Below are 10,074 nucleotides of genomic sequence, written 5' to 3'. Positions count from 1 at the left end.
TGTAAGTCAAGTTCTGGATACGTTACGAATCTCCTAAGAATACCACTGTCATCGGCAGCTGATTCCAGAGAAGTGCATGATTCTGGAGCTACAGAGAAGTCAGGGAGATTTTAAAGTTGACATGCCCTGAATCCTCAGTGAATGTGTGCACATCTCAACTAGCCAGATATTAGTGTGTAGGAAAACATTGCTGGCTTTCCTGGATCCATGATGGTCTTAGATATTCTTACAACTTTTCTTCCAAGGACCAGCAAGCCAGTAATCTGGCTGCTTCCTTTGTTTGCCAAAGTACTGGCAAACATGACTGCAGTGTGAGTGGCAAGGGTTTTTCGCATTGGTTTTACCACTTTAATGTACAGAAACATGAGTGGAGTCTTGCCTTTTTCATCTTTTGAAGAAAGTATAACTTCAGTGGCTACCTGAATTCTCTTTAATGGGCATAACTGAATTTCACATTTGTTACCTATTTGTGCACCTTGGCAGCTGTTAACTAGTGTGGATTTTGAAGAGCAGTCTAGAGATTCTTAAGTTGAAGAACACAGTTGCAGTGAAAGGGTCTCTCTCTCTCTCTCTCTCTCTCTCTCTCTCTCTCTCTCTCTCTCTCTCTCTCTCTCTCTCTCTCTCTCTCTCTCTCCCCACCCCCAGGTTTATTTGGCCCTTTATTTCCCTTAGTTGAGGGATCACTCTGCCTGTGGAAGAAGACTACTAAGTGTGATGTATTTTCCCGCTGGTTCAATATTTTTGACATCACTAAATTCTGCCTTCTGTGAACTTTCAGATAACTGTGACACGTTTTTGTTCTTACCAGTATTAAGGTAGTATTGAATGAATTTAACTTTATTTAGATCTCCATGTATGTTCAATGTTTTCTACCTGGCTTTCTTGGGAAGCAGGTTGCTTGTCCACTCCCAGCATTATATACTGCTCCTTACAAGTTTCTAAATCTAGGTACCCCTTCCGTCCAGCATCACTCACTGTTTCTGAAAAGTTCAGAGCTGATTGTACCTGCATTTCCATAGCAGAAATGGTTATTTGTGACTTAGCCTTCCTTAGTTACTCTGGGTCAAAAGAAAGTCATTTCTTTGAATGTTTCTTGTGCCAATTCTACTATCATTCTAAGAAAGTTCTACCAAGTCAGTAACATCATTATCTTCCCCTAAAAGGAAATGTTCTTTTGCTGTAGATTCAAGGTAGTCACTTAGTCACTTTTACTCTACCAAAATATATTAAAAATACATATATGGGCAGTACATAGTTGAAACAACATTGGACAAATATATGTTTCTAATTATTGAAACAGGGTGATGGGTACATGGGATTAACTTTGCTCTTATCTCTACATACAAAGCAAAACTGAAAAAGCATGTTATAAGGAGTTTAGCTTTTTTTTCTTTCTAAATCCCAGGTCCACTGCTAATAGCTGTGTGACTTCTGGAAAGTTCCTTAACATTATTTCTTCACTTACCTCACCTGAAAGTGGGTATAAAATTAGTATCTCTTTCATAGAGATGCAATGAATTTTAAATATATTAACAAGTTTTGGCATTTAGAAAAATGCCTTGCTATATGCCTTGCTATACTACATTATGAATATAGTTGAATTACAATAATTATAAAATAAGGAATTTTTCCATACAACTCAACTATATTTAAAGGATTAATTAATAATGCATACTGTAGAATAAATACATCCAACATTAAACACACAAATGGTAAACCTCTGTAAATAGCCAATTGACATATTTTGTAACCATTAGTGTATTTTTGTGCTTTTATCTTGAAATGGTAATGGGAGCATTTTAGAGAATTTGATTCCAATTCAGGATCTTCCAGCATTTCCATTACTTTCCACTGTATGCACTAAATCTAGGAAGTAGTTCAAAATTTTTCTTCTACTTAGATCCAAATGGAAAAATCATTTCATTTCTTCAGGTCTGAATATAGATAATTTTTTTGAAAGAAAAAAGATGCCTAGAAAGCAAAGAAGATATTTTCTTCATTAAATTATACATTCAGAATTATACCCCCAATTCCTAACATACAGACAGCATTCCATTAATCAACCAAATCAATCAACTAATCAGTTAATATATTTAAATGAATTACTTGATGGAAATCAAATGTTTCTTGACTTTAGGTAGGCACTAGTAAAACTGCCCGTTTCATAAAATTCCCCTGTGAATTCATGATAGAGAATGACATTCACAGCAGTAAAATCATTTTATCTGTTTCCCCTTCCTCAATAAGTTAAAAAGCAGTTCTTATATCTACTTCTGCCAGAACTACATTTCCCACTCACTGCTGAATGCTCTTGCCTCAAATATGACTTCACAGAGGGATAATAATTTTCCTTTCTCACAAAGAAATATATGTTCAATGATTTAGAGGAAAGAAAAGTCTCATCTACTTGTTCATTTCAAATATTTTCCTACAAATTCACCTCGATTATATTGGCTTTCTCTGAATATGAGAATGGAGAGTTGTGGAACACAGATCCCATTTCCCAAGCTAAATGATGTGGTAGTTTTACAACTCAAGTGGCTGAGGTACTTCATTTCACATTTTCTCAATCAGGATAATAAACTCTGAAACCAGTGAATCATTGTGAAGAGTTACTAAAGAAAATTAAATGTAAAAAAAGAAAATACAAAGAAATATATTTTAGAAAGAACAAGTCTAAGTTACTTAATAAACACAATGAAACACCTTTGAGAAGATTTTTTATATGACATAACATTTCCATGACTATGTCAATTCCTTTGATAACCTCAAATTAACTAAATTTATAATATAGAATTTAATGCCAAATTTAAAACTCAACGTTTTAATCTGTTTCCATTAATGATCAAGTCCTTTGTTTTAGGTTTTTATAGCTCTATAGAGAGTGGCTCAAAACTCCATCCTGAATTTATATAATTTGAAATTCAAATGAGAATATTAAAGTAAATATTAAAAAGTACTGCTGGGGCCTAGTCAGTTCAGTGGTTAAGCATTGACCCATGAACCAAAAAATCACCGTTTGATTCTTGGTCAGGGTACATCTCGGGTTATATATTTGCTGACCAGTTGTGCTGTACAGGAGGTAGTTAATCAATAATTCTCTCTCATTATTGATGTTTCTATCTCTGTCTCCCCCTCTCTTTTCCTCTCTGGAATCAATAAAACACACACACACACACACACACACACACGCATATATATATAATTTTTTTTTAAAGTACTGCTGGGTAAAATAGTATTGGTTGTAAGTCCTTCCCTTTTTCATCACTTTGAAAGGATTTCATATCAATCCTTCTGGCCTGAAATGTTTCCATTGAGAAATCAGCTGACAGTTTTATGGAACATCCCTTTAGGTAACTGTCTTTCTCTTGCTGCTTTTAAGGTTCTCTCTTTGTCTTTAACCTTTGCCATTTTAATTATGATGTGTTTTGGTGTAGGCCTCTTTGGGTTTCTTTTTCTTTTACCAGGTTTGCAAAGTTTTTAGTCATTATTTCTTCAAATAGATTTTTGATGTCTTGCTTTCTCTCTTCTCATATAAGGAGCTACAGCACAAGTTGTTTTGACATGTTTTCAATGCAATATTTTTGGATAATTTTAGGCTTCCTCCAGAACTTCTCTCTACTCCACATTTGATTCTCTAATACTTTTAAATCAGGTGCAAACTAGAAGTTCTAAAGAATGCACAATTGTGAGCATTTTTTTTGTCTTCAAGTCTTTCTCCGGTGGTATCGTTGAGAAACTGTTCTTCCAATAACATAAACAATGGTCCCCACCACCACCAATTTCTTTTATAGAACTTTCTCCCTAGTGCTCTTTTAATGCACAGATATATTTTGTGACATACTCACTGTAAGAAGATGGTATCAAAGAGGTACTGATGGCTCATAAAGACTCTGAGAACAAAATCTGAAAGTGTCAGATTGAGAGTTGACCAGGTTCTGATTGTTCCATGCTCTGAGTCCCTAACACTGAAAGTAGACAATGAAGGGGACTGCATAATGCTTAACTTTTTTAAGTTAATCTATATTATGTTTTGAAACACAGGAATGTTAGGCAGACTTGAAGCATAAATGCATTTCTTTTTTAATCTTACTCTTATTTAATTAATATTGATACATCTGTGATCAGGTACACCATTGTCTGAGAGTCTAGTTTGGAGAGTACACCAATTTGTTTATGGTTATTTACTGAACTTTCTGTATAAACAATCTTGTGGTATTCTAGTCACCCTATTTTGAATTGAATGTATTATTTATTTAATGAGAAAAACATACATTTGTCTAAGTATTCTCATATACTGTTAGAGTAATTGTAAATTAGTTGAAACAAAAAAGGGTAATTTGGTAATATCTATTACATTCTAAATTTTATATATTTGATGACCAAATAATTTTACTTTGAGGAAGTTTATAGAGATATGTTCAAAAATGTGCAGTTCATTGTTCTTTGTTGCATTACTTGAAATAAAAACAAACCTGGAAAAAATAGAAATGTTTAGCAATTGAGGATTATTTAGATATTAAGCATATCTTGGTAATATGTGACGAATCTACTTTTATTGGTATATAAATTTCTCAAAATTCAATTTCTAGTTTTAAATCAAGGTTTTAGAGAATATGCATAATATCCATTTATTTACATAATGACCATAAGAAGATGCATATAATAATATGTGACTAGTCTATATAAAAACATGTCTATGTATTATTTTGTTTAACCAAGGTATAGAACTGGAGATGGTGAAGCAAAGAGGAATGTTATATTTTTTAGTATGTATTTTATTTTTATTTCATAGTTTCTTTTTCAAAAAATGTTTATTATTTTTATAAATTAAAAAATAACCAGTTAATTAAAAACAAATAAGAATTTTAAAGAAAATAATAAATCCTATTTCAAAGGATTGTTATACGACTTGAATATGATGGGCATTAGAGCTTTGTAATCAATAGAGCCCTAAAAAGAATTTATAATTCTATGATTTCCAGAATGTAACACTTAAGAACAGGATTTTGACATATTAGATAGTGTCCTTTTGTAATATCCATGTCAATGGCATAAACCTATGTCCCTCTTTTATAATAATTTAACTCTTATTTATTGTGAAAACTTATTTACCAATAGAGCAATTTTACTTGTCTAATCTAATAAAAGACAAAAAGGGTAATTAACCATATCTCAGCTACACTTCCCATTGGCTAATCAGGGTGATATGCAAATTAACTGCCAAGAAAGATGGCGTTTAATTTGCATAGGTAGGCACAATGATGGGAGGCGAAAAGGGAAGGACGGAAGAAGCCGCCTGCCGCTGAAGGAACCCAGGAGGCAGCCAAGAGCCAGAGAACCTGGCCGCCTTTGTGATTGGAGAAGCCGGGCTGCCTTTGCTGGCCCTGGGCCAGTAATCAGAGAAGCCAGGTGGGTCAGGGAAGAGTTGAATGTCTGCCTCTTCCCTACCCCACCGGGCTTCTCAGATCACTGATCACCAGTGATCAGAGAACACCCAGAGGCGGGGCCAGAGGCCAGACTGTGTTGCTGCCTGGGGATGATCCGATTCCCCGGGGCAACGCAGCCAGGTCCCAGAAGGACACCCAGTGGCCAGGGCTGTGTCACAGCCAGGGCACGTGATCCCGTGCCTAGGCAGAGGCACAGCCCTGGCCCCAGAAGGAGACCCAGGGGCCTTCCAAGAGGAGAGTCTCCGTGGTCAGATGGCGCAGTGTCGGGAGAGGAATAAGGATGGAGGTGACTCAGATGCCTGGCCGAGGCATTAGACAAGCCAGCAGGGCCTTTCAGCCGGGACTTCTGGACTCAGGGTGGCAGTGGGGCGAGGGAGGTGAGCGGGAAATAGAGAACTACGACTCCCAGGAGGCTTAGCGACTGGGGCCTGGGTGCCTGGCCTTGAAGTCAGATGGGGCCTGTCCTTTTGCACTTGAAGAGGCTTGCAAGGTTGGAAGTTCTGCGCCTGGAGCCAGGGAAAAATGGAGCTGGAGCAGAGAGAGGGGTCCATGGCAGCCATGGGCTTTGAGGAGTTCTCAGCACCTCCTGGCTTGGAGCTGGCGCTGCCTCCGCTGTTTGGTGGTCACATCCTGGAGAGCGAGCTTGAGACCGAAGTGGAGTTCTTGTCTGGGATTCTGGGCAGCTTCAACCTCCATGAGCTAGACGAAGAGGAGGAGGCAGCCCAAGGCCAGCGGCAACGGTGCCAACAGGAACTCAATCGCAGGAAGTACCAGGAGCTGGGTTGGTGCTACAGGGAGATTGAGAAGGTGAATGAGCGGGTCCTGAACAGGGTCCATCAGATATAGAGGATAACACGGAGACTCCAGCAGGAGCGGAGGCTCCTCATGAGGGTGCTGGACTCCTACGGTGACGGCTACAGGGCCAGCCAGTTCACCATCTTACTGGAGGACGAGGGCAGCCCGGGCACAGATGCCCCCACACCAGGCAACGCTGAGAACGAGCCTCTGGAGAAAGAGGGGCTGTCCCCGCCCAGGAGGACGCCAGCACCCACAGAAGCCAGCAGCCCGGTCCCTGGCGAGGGGCCCAGCGATTGGAAGAGGCAGCAAGTGACACAGGAAGGGCGCTGGGCGGGAGTCCCGCTGACTCTGGAGCTGGCCCCCGTGCAGTTAAGGTGGAGGAAGACTTTGGCTTCAAAGCGGTCGAGGTTGGGTTTCTCGGGGGCCAGATAAGTAGCTGCCCTACCCCACCCTAGCCAGCTCCCCCTTTGACTGACCCCCCAATAAACAGACCCTATGCTCTCCTCGGCAAAAAAACACAAAAAAGCTTATAGAGGCATGCTTATTGGATCAAATAGTATAAATACAGATGTAACAGGACAATAAAAAGAGAACCTGGCTATGATGATCACCTGAACACTGCCTCTGTGTCATTCCTTCTTCGCCGACTCCGTCCACACCTTTGGGAACCCGTGGACCTGCTGGGGCTGGACCCCAACATTCCTCTTCTTATAAGGACTTCAGTGAGGCTAAGCCCCTCGCCCACTGCGAGGGCCCCTCCCAGCAAAGAGCGAAGGTCTGGGTTCCAGGCGCCTGAGGAAAACTGGTGCCAGCAGCCAGGGGAAGGGGCAACCAAGGGGACCCAGATTGTGAGAGGGCACAGGCCGGGCTGAAGTACCCACCTGAGTGCACAAATTTTTGTGCACCGGGCCTCTAGTCATTATATATAATCTCACTTGTGTTTCAGTTGCTCTTTAACTTAAAAATAATAATGTGTTGGTTTTTTAAAAAGTATCTAGAAGAAAGTCTTTGCATAATCTTAATAGGAAATAACTGTATTTCTGTTAAATATAAGACTATTCTAATTTCTATGCCTTTGCATGTACTGTTTTCCATAAAAATAATGCTTTAAAATATCACAATGATAAGTAGATAGATTTATGGTTTGGGAACTTAAATTAACAAATCTAATTGTATTTTTTTAAAATACATTTTATTGATTTTTCACAGAGAGGAAGGGAGAGAGATAGAGAGTCAGAAACATCGATGAGAGAAACATCGATCAGCTGCCTCCTGCACATCTCCCACTGGGGATGTGCCCGCAACCCAGGTACATGCTCTTGACCGGAATCGAACCTGGGACCCTTGAGTCCGCAGACCAACGCTCTATCCACTGAGCCAAACCGGTTTAGTCTCTAATTGTATTTTTTAATGTTTTCATTTAGTACTGTCATAGTTGACGTATTAAATGACTTGAAGAAGAGTGATGGTAGAATGTCCCAGAAGATAAAAAACAAAACTAAAACAAAACAAACAAAAAATCTGTGTTAGGACCATAATGTTCAAAATAGAGGACATATATGTTCATAAAGATTGACATATTTCTGTAATCTTTTTAAAAATAATGAAATGTGGCTTTAGTTATGTAACTCAAAACTCATGTTTCTGCAGAGTTCATAAAATAGTTGAAAGTAGGGCACAATTTATTAAAAATTGTACAAGTTTAACCTTTGGGCATTTAGTGTGAACTTGAGATATAATCTTAAAATATCTAATCTCTCAATGTTGATAAACAAAAAAGGCTCATGAGCTTTGGTAGCTGGGTAGGAAGACATTTATTAAATAAATCTCCTTTTATTTCTCTTAGAGTCTTTACCTACTTTTCATCCTCTGAAAGCCTTCCAGGGCCCTACATCAGTTTCCTTACGTCCATATCAACTTGTTCCTCCTTTGCTCCCATGGGTTCCACCGACAGGACCTCTGAGAATACATATCATTCATTGTTTGAGTGGTTGATTTGAGCTTTTCTTCCTCTGTAAAAATCTCTCTAAAAGGTAATGTTTGCTTTTACAGTATATGGAAAGAATTATTGGAAATCAGAAATGACACAGTGGTTTTCATGGCAAATGTTATTACAAATATGGTGATGTGCAAAGTTTATTAAATGGTGCTCATTTAAAGTTCAAATGTTAATAGGGGGTGGATTTTCACAAAGCAAAGCAGAGGCCCTATTGGAGTCCTGGCTGTTATTCAAGGTCACGCATCTGATTTGTTGGGCAATCTTCAAGAAAGTCACTTATGTGGCCTTAACCTGAATCCAGTGGGTTTTCTCCCCATCTGTAAAAAATTAGGTTAATAACACATGTTTATTTGTAAAGTGCTTTGGTATGCTCAGAGTAAAAAAAGGCACAAGTGCAAATATTGTTAATATTGTATTTATTAATTGCTGAGGATGGCTTCAGTGCACCTTGGCTATTTAAAAATCCTGCTTGCAGCTGTGAAAACATTATGCTTAACACAAGCAATTATCAGTGGGGACTGGTGCAGAACTCACAGGGAAGGCAGCTGCTGGAGGGGTCATTTATTAAGAGTAGAGTGAGAAAGGAAAGAAACTGCAGGTAGTATTTAAAAAGTGAGTATAGTATATTATAAAATGTTATATATTATATAATATATTAATTATTATATATTAATTATATATGTATATATTGTGTGTTACACAGAGATATATGCCAAAGATTCCTGTGTCTATGATTAAAGCCTGATTAAATCAGACTATGGGCATTTTTGTTTTGTTGTCAACCTCTTGCCTTCACCAGCTTCCCTTAGGTATATAAATCCCCTTCCTTCTACAGAGCTTGCTACTGTATACAATGTATAATTACATTTTTGTTTCTCAGTAAAGGTAAACATATTAAAGTATTGCAATAAAACTAGAGGCCCAATGCACGAAATTCGTGCAAGAATAGTCCTGCCTTCTCATGGCTACGGGCACCGGCTTCCCTCTGGCACCCAGGACCCAGACTTCCCTCGGGCCGCTGGCAGGTACCTGAGACCCGGGCTTCATCCTCACAGCCCCAGCTTCGTCAGGAAGGATGTCACGTCTAATTAGCATATTACACTTTTTTTTATTATTATAGATAAAAAGAAGGAAGGAAAACCTAGACAGAAAGCATCAGAAATATATGTCTTTGTGAAAAGTACATGTTCTCTTCTTTTGTCCCTCCAACTCTAGTAGAGCATTTGTTTAGTTTGGCACCAGAAAGATTAAAAACATTTGTGTTTCTTTGCCTGTAATTTTTATTTCACTGATCTTCTCTGTGGATGAAGCTGTACCCAAGTTTACTATACCCTAATTTACTAATCGTCAAAAACTTTTATTGTCAATTTTCCAAGGTGGTGTATGTGAAAACTTTGAACTTCCTAACATCAGTTCTGTTGCTGCTTATGGAAATGTGTGGACTGACAGAAGATAAGACCCTGACATGAGGGTTAGAAGAGTGCAGCTAAAGCTTAGCGACCTACTTCCTGTTCTTTACCATCCACCTAAATTAAAACTTCTCTGAAAACTTTCCTTTAGTAGAAGCAAAGTAAGGTTGTATATGCAGGGGAGACATGATTAGTAAAACAAATTCTTCCTTTACAAAAAGAAGAAGGATAGGGAGAAATGGAAGAAGAGGACCCTAAAAGAAATCTAAAATAATAAAAGCATAATATGCTAATTAGACCTGACATCCTTCCGGACGTCCTTCTGGATGAAAGCCAGTGCTGCGTGGGAAACCTGGGTCCTGGGTGCCTGCTGGCGGCTGGAGGGAAGCCCCAGTCCCGGGTGCCAGAGGGAAACCAG

At 38.9% G+C, this 10,074-nt stretch overlaps 1 pseudogene; it reads left to right on the top strand.

The window, feature by feature from the left end:
* The first annotated feature begins 5,881 nt into the window (after nucleotides 1-5,881).
* On the top strand, nucleotides 5,882-6,753 carry LOC102762045 (annotated as a pseudogene).
* Nucleotides 6,754-10,074: the final 3,321 nt, after the last annotated feature.

Source organism: Myotis davidii, unplaced genomic scaffold (assembly GCF_000327345.1).
Source record: "Myotis davidii unplaced genomic scaffold, ASM32734v1 scaffold269, whole genome shotgun sequence".
NCBI classification, from domain to species: Eukaryota; Metazoa; Chordata; class Mammalia; order Chiroptera; family Vespertilionidae; genus Myotis; species Myotis davidii.
Note: the sequence above shows the minus strand (reverse complement) of the source record. Positions and strands in the feature narration are given on the sequence as shown.